The 15520-nt window shown below is 46.1% G+C and overlaps 1 protein-coding gene across 3 annotated transcripts in view; it reads right to left on the bottom strand.

Moving 5' to 3' along the window:
* The window catches only part of ACSF2 (acyl-CoA synthetase family member 2), a 50333-nt gene that overhangs the window by 24734 nt on the left and 10079 nt on the right, over positions 1 to 15520 (bottom strand). Inside the window, exon 2 of one of the 3 annotated variants that reach the window (XM_006166197.3) lies at positions 490 to 540. The exons of the other annotated variants lie outside the window; for them this stretch is intronic. The gene's annotated coding sequence lies outside the window, so the exon portion shown is untranslated. The remainder of the gene's footprint in view (positions 1 to 489; positions 541 to 15520) is intronic. 3 annotated transcript variants of the gene reach the window in all.

The following is a 15520-nucleotide window of genomic DNA, read 5'->3' as shown; positions in this document are numbered from 1 at the left end:
TTAGTGTCTTCAGGGGTTTCTGCTGTGTTGGTCAGGGCATCTATCCTGAGGACCTCTTTTATAAAACTAGGACCTAAATTTCAGTTGGACCTTGCTTTACACAGAGGCCTACTTCCATTCTAATTGAGCAACGGGGTGTTAATAATTTTAAACTCTGGGAACCAGCAGATAGCATCATGGTTGCATTGCTGGACTCCCACGTAGTCGGCCACTGTTCGAGTTCCAGACCCAGCAGCTTAAAACTCACGCCAGGGGTGTGTGTGTGTGTGTGTGTGTGTGTGTGCGTATGTGTATGTGTGTGCACGTGCCCAAGATCCCGAGAGGAGAATGGAGAAGGGATTGTGGCATGGCCATGGGGTGACTTCTCGCTGTCTCTTTGTCTTTCTGATGAGTACACATGCCCTATAGCAGAATCTCTCTAAGAAAAAAAAATACTGATAATTTAAAACTCTCACAAATTGGGACTCATTCATTCCATGATTAGGGTACCTCTTCTACTCCTTGTGTTCCCTGTGTTCTTTTAATTCTCCTTGTTAAGCACTGTGAACAAAAAAAAAAGGGAACCAGCAGTTAGCGTAATGGCTATGTCGCTGGACTCCCACGTAGTCGACCGTGGTTCATGTCCCAGACCTGGTGGCTTAAAACTCACACCAGGCGCGTGTGCGTGCGTGCCCAAGATCCCGAGAGGAGAATGGAGGAAAAGGGATTGCGGCATGACCATTCCCCCGGGGAGTGATTTCTCGCTTTCTGTCTCTCTGTCTCTCTCTGCCTGGCGAGCACATGTGCCCTATAGCAAAAACCTCTCCAAAAAAAAAAAAATCATAAAGCAAACACTTAAATACATTCACTTTTCTGAATCTTTTATCTATGGTGTCTTCCTTTTTAAAAAATCTTTATTTATTTACTTTTATTTATTACTATTATTTTTAAAATTTGCTATAGGGCATTTACTTTCACCAGAGAAACAGAGAGAGAGAGATGGAAAGGAAGCTGCCAGGTCCAGGACTTGAACCATGGTCAGCCATGTGACAGTCCAGCACTTTAACCACCATGCCATCTGCTGGGCCCTTTAGGGTATCTTTCAAAACAAAGTTTAAAGAAAACACCTTATAGGGTTTAAGATAGTGTTGAGACAATGATAATTAATAAACTAAATTTAGCAATAGATTATAGCATCTATTCACCATTCTGTCAGAAAATAATGGGTCGTCAGAAAAGTTATGATGTGTTTTTCAATGCTTTCCTATGCAAAATGCATCATGACTTTTCTGATGACCCAACAAAAGTAACACATATTATTTCTGTGTAAAATGCATACCATACATACATTAATAAATGTTAGGTCCCAACATAAAGAAATGAGAACTGTTTGAGATGATGAATATGCTAATTACCCCAGTGTGGTCATTACACAGTGTATTCTTTTTTAAAAAAAAGAATTCTTTATTAAATTTTATTTATTCATTTATTTATTTTAACTTGACCAGAGAGAGAGACACAGAGAAAAAGAGAGAGAAAGAAAGTGAGAAAGCAAGCCACCAGGCCCGGGACTTGAACCATGGTCAGTCATGGGGATGTGTCCAGTGCCTTAACCACCACTCCACCTGCTGGTCCCCTACACATATGTATTCTTGTACTGAAAAAAAATTACACTGTACCCCATAAATAGGTACATTTCTTATGTATTCATTTAAACTAAAACATAAAGCTGGGGAGGTCAAGAAAACACATCTACTTACAAAATCTGTCTTAGAAGTTACTTGGGACCAGCAGTTAGCGTAATGACTATGTCACTGGACTCCCACATAGTCGACCACGGTTCACGTCCCGGACCCGGTGGCTTAAACTCATGCCGGGCACGTGTGCATGCGTGCCCAAGATCCCGAGAGGAGAATGGAGAAGGGATTGCAGCATGGCCATCCCCCCTGGGGGGTGATTTCTCGCTTTCTATCTCTCTGTCTCTCTCTGTCTGGCTGGCAAGCACACGCGCCCTATAGCAAAAACTTTTTCAAAAAAAAAGAGAAGTTACTCAAGAAAAAAAAAGCCGTTATATTTTTTTAAAGTATTGTTTTTTTAATTTTGCCAGAGGGTATATGGGTTCAACAGAGAGAGAGAGAGAGAGAGGGAGGGAGAGGGAAGGAGAGGGAGGAAACGCCCCCAATAGGGCATTGTAACGCCACAATTCCTCCTCCATTTCTCCACTTCGTCATGATGTGGGACAAGTGCACATGTGTCTGGTTTGTCTGTCTTTCTTTCTGTCTTTCTTTCTTTCCTTTCTTAGAAATGTTTTGCTATTGGGCATATGTGCTAGCTGGAAACAGAAAGAAAGGGAGAAATCACACCCCCAAGAGAGTGAAGCCACAAATCTTCTCCATTTTCCTCAGGATTTGGGGGCATGCACGTATATGCACCCAGCATTAGTTTCAAGCTGCCAGGTCCAGGACTTGAACCACAGTTGGCCATGTGGGAGTCCAGCAATGTAACCATTATGCCATCTGCTTGGTCCCATCTGGTGTGTTTTTTGAGCCAAGGATCTGGAACATAAATTGCATGGTTGGCCACATGGGATCTGGCTCCCTTAACTACCAGGCCATAGGACCAGCCGAATAATCCCAATTTTGAATGTAGGAGGATTTTCCTTCCTGGAGGTTCCAATAAAAGACAATTTCTGTGGTCTCAGTACAGGTATGGTGCAGTGTGACTCAGGCCCACTGACCCGTTTCATGCACGGATGCATGTTCTCCAGGAGCACAGAGCAGCCCATGAGCCATTGTTTCGTGCTCAGAATATGGCTTAGCGGATGGCAGGCATTGGTCCAGACGCAGCATCCAATCAGAATACTGCCCCATGGGAAACTAGCATCCCCCTGAGAACTACCTCTTTACAAGGCAATTTCGAAGAATGTCAACAGAGACTTTGAAAGACAATTTAGGAGTACAAGAATTCTGCTTTATGAAAATGATAAGCACTCTCGGGGGGGCGGGGAGGCCGAGATGCGTAAACCTCAGACTACAGAGAGAAAAGAACATCACGCACCTCCTCTGTAATGCTGGCAAACAGCTTTTCTAGACAAATCATCCCAACAACTTGAGAGGGACAGGTGCTTTTTCCCACTTTACAAATGGACAATGCGAGACAGAGAAGTAAGCAACTTGTCCAAGACCAAGCAAAAACGGTTGACAGATTAAAAAAACATAATTACCTGATTTCTCACTTTCCCTCTCTCTCTCGGTGAGCACATGTGAAACTTAAATAATAATAATAATAATAATAATTAAATAAATTTTTCAATGCTTTCCTATGCAAAATGCATCATGACTTTTCTGATGACCCAACAAAAGTAACACATATTATTTCTGTGTAAAATGCATACCATACATACATTAATAAATGTTAGGTCCCAACATAAAGAAATGAGAACTGTTTGAGATGATGAATATGCTAATTACCCCAGTGTGGTCATTACACAGTGTATTCTTTTTTAAAAAAAAGAATTCTTTATTAAATTTTATTTATTCATTTATTTATTTTAACTTGACCAGAGAGAGAGACACAGAGAAAAAGAGAGAGAAAGAAAGTGAGAAAGCAAGCCACCAGGCCCGGGACTTGAACCATGGTCAGTCATGGGGATGTGTCCAGTGCCTTAACCACCACTCCACCTGCTGGTCCCCTACACATATGTATTCTTGTACTGAAAAAAAATTACACTGTACCCCATAAATAGGTACATTTCTTATGTATTCATTTAAACTAAAACATAAAGCTGGGGAGGTCAAGAAAACACATCTACTTACAAAATCTGTCTTAGAAGTTACTTGGGACCAGCAGTTAGCGTAATGACTATGTCACTGGACTCCCACATAGTCGACCACGGTTCACGTCCCGGACCCGGTGGCTTAAACTCATGCCGGGCACGTGTGCATGCGTGCCCAAGATCCCGAGAGGAGAATGGAGAAGGGATTGCAGCATGGCCATCCCCCCTGGGGGGTGATTTCTCGCTTTCTATCTCTCTGTCTCTCTCTGTCTGGCTGGCAAGCACACGCGCCCTATAGCAAAAACTTTTTCAAAAAAAAAGAGAAGTTACTCAAGAAAAAAAAAGCCGTTATATTTTTTTAAAGTATTGTTTTTTTAATTTTGCCAGAGGGTATATGGGTTCAACAGAGAGAGAGAGAGAGAGAGGGAGGGAGAGGGAAGGAGAGGGAGGAAACGCCCCCAATAGGGCATTGTAACGCCACAATTCCTCCTCCATTTCTCCACTTCGTCATGATGTGGGACAAGTGCACATGTGTCTGGTTTGTCTGTCTTTCTTTCTGTCTTTCTTTCTTTCCTTTCTTAGAAATGTTTTGCTATTGGGCATATGTGCTAGCTGGAAACAGAAAGAAAGGGAGAAATCACACCCCCAAGAGAGTGAAGCCACAAATCTTCTCCATTTTCCTCAGGATTTGGGGGCATGCACGTATATGCACCCAGCATTAGTTTCAAGCTGCCAGGTCCAGGACTTGAACCACAGTTGGCCATGTGGGAGTCCAGCAATGTAACCATTATGCCATCTGCTTGGTCCCATCTGGTGTGTTTTTTGAGCCAAGGATCTGGAACATAAATTGCATGGTTGGCCACATGGGATCTGGCTCCCTTAACTACCAGGCCATAGGACCAGCCGAATAATCCCAATTTTGAATGTAGGAGGATTTTCCTTCCTGGAGGTTCCAATAAAAGACAATTTCTGTGGTCTCAGTACAGGTATGGTGCAGTGTGACTCAGGCCCACTGACCCGTTTCATGCACGGATGCATGTTCTCCAGGAGCACAGAGCAGCCCATGAGCCATTGTTTCGTGCTCAGAATATGGCTTAGCGGATGGCAGGCATTGGTCCAGACGCAGCATCCAATCAGAATACTGCCCCATGGGAAACTAGCATCCCCCTGAGAACTACCTCTTTACAAGGCAATTTCGAAGAATGTCAACAGAGACTTTGAAAGACAATTTAGGAGTACAAGAATTCTGCTTTATGAAAATGATAAGCACTCTCGGGGGGGCGGGGAGGCCGAGATGCGTAAACCTCAGACTACAGAGAGACAAGAACATCACGCACCCACGCACCTCCTCTGTAATGCTGGCAAACAGCTTTTCTAGACAAATCATCCCAACAACTTGAGAGGGACAGGTGCTTTTTCCCACTTTACAAATGGACAATGCGAGACAGAGAAGTAAGCAACTTGTCCAAGACCAAGCAAAAACGGTTGACAGATTAAAAAAACATAATTACCTGATTTCTCACTTTCCCTCTCTCTCTCGGTGAGCACATGTGAAACTTAAATAATAATAATAATAATAATAATTAAATAAATAAGTTAAAAAGCAGCAGCTCCGAAACCTACGAAATATGCTTCAGTATCCCCCCACTCACCCCCAGTCTGGCTCCACCTACCCCCTAGTGCTGGGAGTTCCTGGGAATTAGATATTTATCAACATTTTGAATATGCAGACCTTTGAACTTGCCATTCCACAGGTCTTGGAAAAGTCATGACACATTAAGGCATAGAAAATCAGAAAAATACGTCATGACTTTTCTGACAACTCAATACTTTTAGGAATCTATCCTTTAAAACAAAACTGGAGTCATGGTGGCATGGTGGTTGGGGTACTGGACTCCCACATGTCCAACTGTGGTTCAAATCCTGGACCTAGCAGCTTGCATTCTTACTTTCCCTCTCTCCTCTCTCATCAAATTAGATAATAATAATAATAAATAAAACGGGGACCAGCAGTTGGCATAACGGCTATGTCACGTGGATTCCCACGTAGTCGACCGTGGTTCAAGTCCCAGACCCAGTGGCTTAAACTCACGCCGGGCACATGTGCGTGCATGCCCAAGATTCCGAGAGGAGAATGGAGGAGAAGGGATCGTGGCATGGCCATCCCTCAGGGGGATGATTTCTCACTTTCTGTCTCTCTGTCTCTCTCTGTTTCTCTGGTGAGCGCAAGCACCATATAGCAGAAACCTCTCCAAAATAAATAAATAAATAAATAAAACTAAAACAAATATTTAGTTGTGTTTTTATTTATTATTATTCTTTAATTTGACTGGAGAGAGAGAAAGTGAGAAAGCAAGCCCCCAGGTACAGGTCTCATACCATGGTTGGCTATGTGGGAGTCCAGTGCTGTAACCACCATGCCATCTGCCAGCCTCAAAACAAATAATCCTTACCAAAAAAACCTAACAAATATTTAAAGGTATGAAAAATTAAAACATTGATTGCTGCTTAGCAAAGAATTGGGGGGAAAAAAACCTTTATTCCTATGAGTAAGAGATTAGGTAATTAAATTATAGAGCACCTATCCCATGGAATACTATACCACTGAAAAAGTGGAGACACAGGGCCAGCAGGTGGAATGGTGGTAGAAGGTGCTGGATTCCCACATGGCTGACTACAGTGCGAGTCCTGGGCCTACAGGCTTGCTTTCTCACTTTCCCTTTCTCTTTCTCTCTCTTTGGTCAAATTAAAAAATAATAAGTGGAATTAAATAAAAAAAATTTTTAAATGGAGATACTTTAGTGGTACAGAAAATGTCTAATATATTTTAGGTGGAAAAACACATTTCAGAACATGAGATGATACTTATTGGTGTGTCCTCATAGCATCTTTATTCTAAACACTATGTACATGCCGTTGGTGTTCTTTATACGCACTCCCCAACCAAGATACATACCCATTTTATAGGTGAGAGGGTGAGGCTCACAGAAATGTAGCTCCTCATTTAAAGCCACAGAGTCATAAGCAGTCAAGCTGGGATTCAAACCCAAGACTGACTTCTAAGTCCTTGATTCTTTGTAGACCCTGATGGCTTAAAAAGGACTTCTAACTATAGCCCCAGCAGCCTGCTCAGACTCGCTCTCTGTGCCTGAACTTGGTGAGTTCAGGACCCTGAAGCACAGACAGGTGAGTCAACTCACTGAGTCCCACTACCCTGCCCTTCTGTGACAGAATGATCTAGGCCCTTGGCCTGCTGGTTGGAGACAGAGAAGTAGCCAGGAAGCTTCTCAGGAAAAGGGGGAAAAAAAAAAAGACCCCAACAACTCCCCCCCCGACTCAGAGTTCAAAGAAGAATAGCAGGAAGCCTGAGAACCTGGAAGGGCTGCCTGCCTGTCTTGGAAGCCTGCTTGATAAAGACAGTCCTTTCTCCCAGGACGGGCAAGCCTGCAGCTGGGTCGGATGATCTGTGAAGGACATGCGGCCCAGAGCAGCAACTGCAGAAGCAGTCAGAGCACAAGCCCTGCGAAAGTCACCCCTCTGCTCACTCCAGGCTCGGCCATGACTGCTGAGCACAAAACCAGCTCCCAGGGATGCCCAGAGCAGATCCCCACTGCTGTCTCCCCCATTCATGAGGGCCTCACCTCCACGATGGCCTGTGTCCCTAAGGGTAGGAAGCTGTCCAGAACTTATAAAGGAAACTAGTTTTAACACTAGGAAAAAAATAGGAAGGACGGACTCCACGTGTCTCATACAATTTGACCTCAGTCCCAGCCCACTTCCTTTTATGTATGAAGAACCAGAGGTTTGTTTTCTTAAGGTTAGGTAGAAAATCTGGACCCCTTTTTCCTTTCTTTCTTTTAAATTTATTAATTTCTTCCATGAGAGAAAGAGAGAGAATTGTACCCCCAAAAGGGGCTCCATGCCAGGGACCAGCAGTTAGCGTAATGGCTATGTCGCTGGACTCCCACATAGTCGACCTCAGTTCGTGTCCCGGACCCGGTGGCTTAAACTCAAGCCGGGTGCGTGTGTGTGGGTGCCCAAGATCCCCAGAGGAGAATGGAAGAGAAGGGATTGTGGTGTGGCCATCCTCTTGGGGGGGGGGGGTGATTTCTTACTCTCTGTCTCTCTCTCTGGCAAGCACACATGCCCTATAGCAAAAACCTCTCTAAAAACGAAACAAAACAGAACAGAAAGGAATAAAACAGCAGAAGGAGTTTCCTCATCCCACCCAGACAGGTCCTCACTGCCCCGGGGGCCTCTTGCATCCACATCATGCAGTCAGGAAGAAAACCCTTTGCAAATGAGCTTTCAGTCAGACGGGTGGCCTGAAGGTTAAGGAACTACCAGAGTCTGGAGGGGAACCATGTCTCCACCCCAGGGCAACCACGTTCACCTTGGGGAGCTGCCACTCAGGTTGGAAGGTGAGCTTTGGCTGAGAAGGAAGGGGAAGGCTCAAGAGGGCATGGTGGGAGACTAGAATGGGAACTAGAAAGCTGAGACTCTTGCAACCCTTATCATGCTTTACCCTAAAGGCCTCAAGAAAGACACTCTCCAGCCCTGAAACTCGACTTGTGTCGGTGATGTCACCCACACAGTTTCCAGCTGGGAGGGAGTCCGAAATGACTGGCAGCCTCCTGCCTCCATCCCAGGAGCCCTGGGAAGTTCTCCCTGCAGAACTACTGATCCTTGGACACCCCCGTCCCTCACCTCTCTTCCTCCCCAAGTCATCCTGCCCATAACCTGAGCTGCTCTGGAAAGGCCAAAATAGAGACCCGCTTTCTGCCAGCAGGAGGGCTCTGTGGGCACACCTGCTTCCCAACCCCGGGCAGACCCAGACTGAGGGTGCTGCCGCCTCACAGCTCCTCTCTGCCCTACAGCCGGGGGGGGGGTGGGGGGGCGCCGTGGCCCAAAACAAAAAAAAAAAAAAAAAAAAAACCTCTCCACACACACACAAAAAAGGTGGGGAGGCTCCGTGCCATGATCCATCCCCAACCTCAGCTGCCCAGACAGTGGACAGGAGCGTGTGCAGCCAGTGTACTCTGGAGAGGCTTCTGAGACTTGAGCCCAGGACTTTTCCTATAAGGATCCAGTTGTGTCACCACTCTGTCACCTCCTGGGCCCTGGGATCCTTTCTGAGTGTACTGCTCTTTACCCTGTTGCCCACCCATAGCTTCCCCTGTGCGCTGACGGGGCCCTCTGAATGCCACAGGCCCACAGAAACCTCTCCTGGAAGGCCCGCTTCAGTGACCACCTCCACTAATCCTCCCACCTGGAAACCTTCAAGCACACCCTGGCCTTTGGCTCTGATTTACCTGAAGCATCTGACTCATCTCCTTCCCTGCCTCTTATCTCGCTGTCCTGTTCTCCTGGTTCTAGCCCACCTTGCCTGGCACCAAGCATGATGGCTCTGCATCATTTCTTTTTTTTTTTTTTCTAGTGTAAGTTTTTTTTAATTATTATTATTGTTATTATTATTTTATTATTATTATTACATTCAATCACTGTACATCATTTGGCTTGCCCAACATGAAATACACCTCAGGGGGCTGGCAGGTGGCATGCTGGTTAAGGGCACTGGACTCCCACATGGCAAACCACGGTTTCCCTGTGAGGAGAGGGGTGACTTTCCCTGACCTGGTGGTTTGCCTGCTCGCTTTCTCTCTTGCTCTCTCTCTCTCTCACTCTATCCCTCTCTGGCCAAATTAAAATAAATAAATGGATAAATGAAGTTAAATAAAATAATTCTTTAAAAAAAAATACACCTCAGACTGGTCTAGTTGAGGATACTATACACGATATCATCAACAGGTAATAAACCATTACTGTGTCCCACAAATGTCTTGCCTCTATTTTCCCCCCTAATTTCTTCCCTATTCTCTTTCTCTCTCCCATCCTCCTTCCATACTGTCTCCAGTATTCATAACTATTTTCAATGCTTTTATGTCCTCCAATCTTTCAGTCTCTACCATAGAGTGTGGATAGTCAGAGCTTTGCATCATTTCAAAAGATGCCCAATCTTGGGACCAGCAGGTGGCGTGGAGGTTAAGGTGCTGGACTCCTACATGGCCTACCACAGTTGAAGCCCCAGCTTGCTTTCTCACTGTATGCCCTGGTTAGACTAGTCTGGAAAGCACTGTGCCCTAGCGTCAGCCCTGCCCAACCTAGCCTGGCCGACCAGCAGGAACTGGATAGAAAACACAGGCACAGAGGTTCAGGAAAATCCAAGTGGAACAGCTGTGATTCCTGACAACCCAGGGCTGGTGACTAAAGTCAGGGTGAGAGGTGCCCATGGACACCAAGAGCCACCAGGGATGGGATGACAGCAACTCCCGAGCATGGCTCCAGAGTTGAGAATCGAAGGGAAGCTGTTTGCTTTACCTGCTGCGACAGTAACTGCTAGGTGGAGGTTCTTGAACTGGGTCAAGGTTCACAAGTGAACCCTGCCCCTGCCAGAGGCTGGAATTGCCTCAGACCCTGCGCAAAGCCTCTCAATCCTTTCAGAAGCCGCTGGGGAGATAGGATCAGTACACTTAGAGCCACACCCTCTCTGCGAAGGCTCCAGAGAACTCCAAGAACATCCCTCAAGCTGAGACCAGTCACTGCTTCTCTGGGAAAGGTACCAGGCTGGCCACCAGCAAGGCTTTCGAAATGAAATCAAAAATAATATCCTGTTGTGGTCCAAGCCGGACTGGCCTCTCCCCTTTCCATTCAGAAAAAACATACGCCATCAACAAGGCTAAAAGTCAAGCAACTACCTGGGTTTATAAATGTCACTTTATATATAAAAGACAAAAGAGTAATATTTAACTTGTACTTAAAAAAACAAAACTTCACAAATCTGGGGCCAGCAGGCGTGGTGGTTAGGGCACTGGACTCCCACATGGCTGACGGTGGTTTGAATGCTGGACCTGGTGGCTTGCTTTCTCACTTTCCCTCTCTCTCTCTCTCTGGTGTGTGCACATGCCCTGGCAAATTAAAATAATAATAATAAAAATAATAAATTTTAAATAATGAAAAACTCCACAAATCAATAAGGACAAATCTAACACAATAAATGGGCAAACAACATGAACAGAATAGCCACAGAAGACATTAACAACCATTTCAAAACATGACCAGTCTTGGGGCCAGCATGGAGGTTAAGGCACTGGACTCCTATATGGCCTACTGCAATTCAAATCCCGGCTTGCTTTCTTACTCTCCTCCTCTCTGTCTGTCTCTCCGGTGAGCACACATGTCCTACAGAAAACTAAAAAATAATAATTATTGGGACCAGCAGTTGGTATAATGGCTATGTCGCTGGATGCTCATGTAGTCAACCGCAGTTCGAGTCCTGGACCAAGTGGCTTAAATTCACGCCAGGCGGGTGTGGGAGCGTGCCCAAGATCCCAAGAGGAGAATGGAGAAGAAGGGATTGCAGCATGACCATCCCCCTGGGGGGGGTCATTTCTCGCTTTCTGTCTTTCTGGTGAGTGCATGTGCCCTATAGCAAAAAACTCTCCAAAAACAAAAACAAACAAAAAACATAATGAGAGCTGACTGTGGGTGCAACAGTAATGAATGGACTTCTCAGGATAAGCTGGATTCCACACAGTGACTATGGTGTGACTCCCAGGGCTGGTCTCCCTGAAACATGCTCAGCATGCACTCGAGTATCCAAGATCCAATAAGCTGGAAGACTGAAGTAAGAAGACTGCAGCATGACCCCCACATGCACATGCTTTTTCTCTCTCACACATGCATCATGAACAAAGAGAAGGGGGGAAAAAAAAGAATGAGAGGAAAAGATAACACTTGATTTTTGCTGGAATCACAATAGCTTGGTCTTTCAGGGCACTATCAAGAAAGCGGAATGTGTAAACTCAACACAACAATCCACTGCTAAAGATACAGCCTACGGGGCCAGCAGATGGTGTAATGGCTACATCGCTGGACGCTCGTGTAGTCGACCGTTGTTCGAGGTCCAGACCTGGTGGCTTAAATTCACACTGGGCACGTGTATGTGTGTGCCCAAGATCCTGAGAGGAGAATGGAGGAGAAAGGATTGTGGCATGGCCATGTCCCCTGGGGGGGTGATTTCTCGCTTTCTGTCTCTCTGTCTCTCTTTGTCTTTCCGGTGAGTGCATGCACCTCATAGCAAAAACCTCTCCAAAAAAAAGAAGATACAGCCTACAAGGGGCCCCTACACTACAGGTACAGTGAAAAAACTATACCTAGAGGTGTCAACATAAATAGATCTCGAATACACGTATTACTGAGTGAAAAAAGATAGAAATAATTATTTTTATTTTTAATTTGCTATAGGATATGTACACTCACCAGAGATAGACAAAGAGAGAGAGGAAAAGTGAGAAATCATCCCACAGGAGTGATGGCCATGCTGTAGTCCCTTCTCCGTTCTCCTCTCAGGATTTTGGGCATGCACACACCCGTGCTCAGTGAGTTTTATTAGGCCACTCGATCTGAGACTTGAACTCCATGGTCGGCCATGTGGGATCCAGCTGCCTTAACCACCCTGTCACCAAATGACCCAACTATGGTATTTGTTGCTAACATGATGAAAACATAGCATGCATTATTTATGGAAACCCAAAATAGCAGGAACTTAGAGCACTGTGACTTACATGGCATGGCTGTGAGTACCTTACATGTTTTAACAAATGAAAACTTTAAATGCAGACCAAATGAGGGGCCAGCAAGTGGCATGGTGGGCAAGGCGCTGGATTCCCACATGGCTGACTGCAGTTCAAATCCCAGTCCTGATGGCTTGAAAATCATACCAGGCACCTGTGCATGTGTGCCCAAAATCCTCAGAAGAGAATGGAGGAAGACAGACTGTGGCTTGGCCACCACACCTCAGAGGGTGATTTCTCGCTTTCTGTGTCTCTGTGCCTCTAGTGAGAAATGTGTCCTATAGCAAAAATCTGTCAGAAAAAAAAACGGGGGGTACCTAAAACCTTTGAAAGATGGGACAACCTGGCATGCACAGAAGACCCAAAGGACCTGTCATATGAAGGAAGAGGCCACAGCCAACATTTTTGCAATGAGAAGGGCCCTGGTTTGCCCAAGAAGTTCACTTGCTTACTCATAGGAAAGCTCATCCCATTCAACACCTTTGCTCTGGGTGCTAACCGAACGATCCAATGCATGCCCTAGTCGTGGCAGTTCAAAGGCGGGTTCTCCTCTCCCATCTCCCTTGCACACCACCCTGAAATTCAGGATCCCGACACACCATTCTTCCAGCCCATGTGCCGCTCACCAAGCCACATGCCAGGGGGCTGCGTCCTCTCAGGGGGACTTTCCTTCCTACCTTTCAGAGCCACTAGGCTGGTGCTTGACCTTCCAGTGGTACCTGCCATGGGGGCAGAGATGGCGGTTGCTTAAGGAGGACGGGACAACCCTGTGCTGAGTGTGAACCTGTAAGAGCTGTTCTGTTCTGAAATAAATGTATAATGCCTAGGTATCTACGTAGATGGGCGATGCATTTATATCAATTGCAATCCTCCAATGACTATAAAAAATGAAGGCACTTTGGTGATAAATCAAAACCAAAAATGACCGTGCTGATCTGTGGCGCAGTGGTTACATGCTGCTCAAGAGATGCCAGATGCCAGATTGCTTTTCAGCCTGAAACACACCGGGCATGCGTGCGAGTGCCCAGGGTCAGACGGGCTAGAGGACTGGGATAAGGGGGCGATGACAAGACCAGGCCGTGTCTCTCTCTCTCTCACTTTCATGTGTGTGTGCAAGCATTCTAGCATGAATAAAAAGAGAACAAAAAGTAAATGATCATTTTTTCCATCTTTTTTTGTGATAGAGTGTGTTCACATGCACGTGGTTATGAGAGGGGGAGAGAGAGAGACAAGCACCACCCTCGAGGTCTGGCACCAGACCTCCTTCCCCCCGTCCTCCAGCCCGTTGCATACCGGGCACTCATACACCTGTCCGGCATGCCTCAGGCTGACGGGGCTGGGCATTCAAATGTCGGTCCCCGTGCAGGATCCAGTGTCCCTGGGACAGTGCATGACCACTGCACCATGGAGCTAGCTTGGTAGTTTTGTTTGTTTTTAACTTTCTTTTCATTATTCATGATAGAACACACACACATGAGAGTGAGACAAAGGGACAGAGAGATTGAGAGAAGCCAGTGTCCTCCTCATGGTCTGGTCACACCGTACTCCCCTCCTCCAGTCCATCAGAGCTTGGGCACTCATACATGTGCTAAGTGTTTCAGGTGGAGCAGGCCAGGGATTCGAACTGTGGTCATCAAAGGGGATCTGGTTCCTCTAGAGCAGCACCCTATACGATTGTACCATAAAGCTGGCCCTAAATGGCCATTTTCTTAATAGATGGCATTTACAGCACCAGAATAATGTGATTTTTTTTTTGGAGAGACTTTTTGCTATAGGGCGCGTGCACTCGCCAGACAGACAGAGAGAGACAGAGAGGCAGAAAGCGAGAAATCACCCCCCAGAGGGGATGGCCATGCCGCAATCCCTTCTCCTCCATTCTCCTCTTCGGATCTTGGGCACGCACGCACACATGCCCGGCGTGAGTTTTAAGCCACCGGGTCCGGGACTTGAACCGCAGTGGACTACGTGGGAGTCCAGCGACATAGCTATTACGCTAACTGCTGGTCCCCAGAATAATGTGATGTTTACCCTAAGTATGTCCAGCTATGGCGGCACAGGTGGGTAGGGCGCTGCTTCGAGACACTGGAACTGTATGAGAGGTCCCAGGTTTGGGTGCTGGTTTGATCTGATCATGCTGGGCACATCTGATCATGCTGGGCACACCTGTGATCCTGGCTAGAAGAGCAGTGGAGGATTGTGGAATAGTGAGACGCTATCCAGGGTAGCCCCCCCTGCCCTATGAAAGAAAGAAATACACTTTTTTTTTTTTTGAGAGGTTTTTGCTATAGGGCGCATGCGCTCGCCAGAAAGAGAGATACAGAGAGATAGGAAGCGAGAAATCACCCTCCACGCCACAATCCCTTCTCCTCCATTCTCCTCTTGGGATCTTGGGCACAGACATGCACCCTGCATGAGTTTAAGCCACTGGGTCCAGGACTTGAACCATGGTTGACTACATGGGAGTCCAGCTACATAGCCATTATGCCAGCTGCTGGTCCCATGAAATACACTTCAAAAATAACTTAAAATGAGGGGGCCAGCAAGTGGCATGGTGGTTGAGGCACTAGACTCCCATATGGCAAACTGTGGTTTGAGCCCTGGACCAGGTGGCTTGAAACATCACACCAGGCACATGTGTGTGCATGTCCAAGATCCTAGGAGAATGGAAGAGAAGGGATTGTGGCATGGCCATCCCCCCTGGGGGGTGATTTCTCACTTTCTGTCTCTCTGGTGAGCACACGTGCCCCATAGCAAAAATATCTATTAAAAAAAAACCTTAAAATGAATTATGAACTTAAATGTAAAACGTGAACCTACCTAAAAGACACTTAGAAGATTGTTGGAATCTAGGACAAGGCAAAATGTCCTCAGACTTGATACTGAAAGTATGATCAATAAAAGGAAAAAATGAGAAGCTGGACTTTATCAAAATTTAAAAATCTGGGGACGAGCAGATGCTGTAATGGTCATGTCATTGGACTCCCACGTAGTCAACCACTGTTTGAGCCCCAGACCCAGTGACTTAAAATTCATTCTGGGCACATGTGCATGTGTGCCAAAAAAAAAAAAATCCCAAGAGGAGAATGGAGGAGAAGGGATTGTGGCGTGGCCCACCCCCCAGGGGTGATGTTTT

Source organism: Tupaia chinensis, unplaced genomic scaffold (genome assembly GCF_000334495.1).
Source record: "Tupaia chinensis unplaced genomic scaffold, TupChi_1.0 Scaffold144171_2, whole genome shotgun sequence".
NCBI lineage: Eukaryota > Metazoa > Chordata > Mammalia > Scandentia > Tupaiidae > Tupaia > Tupaia belangeri.
This window is presented reverse-complemented; position numbering and strand designations above follow the sequence as displayed.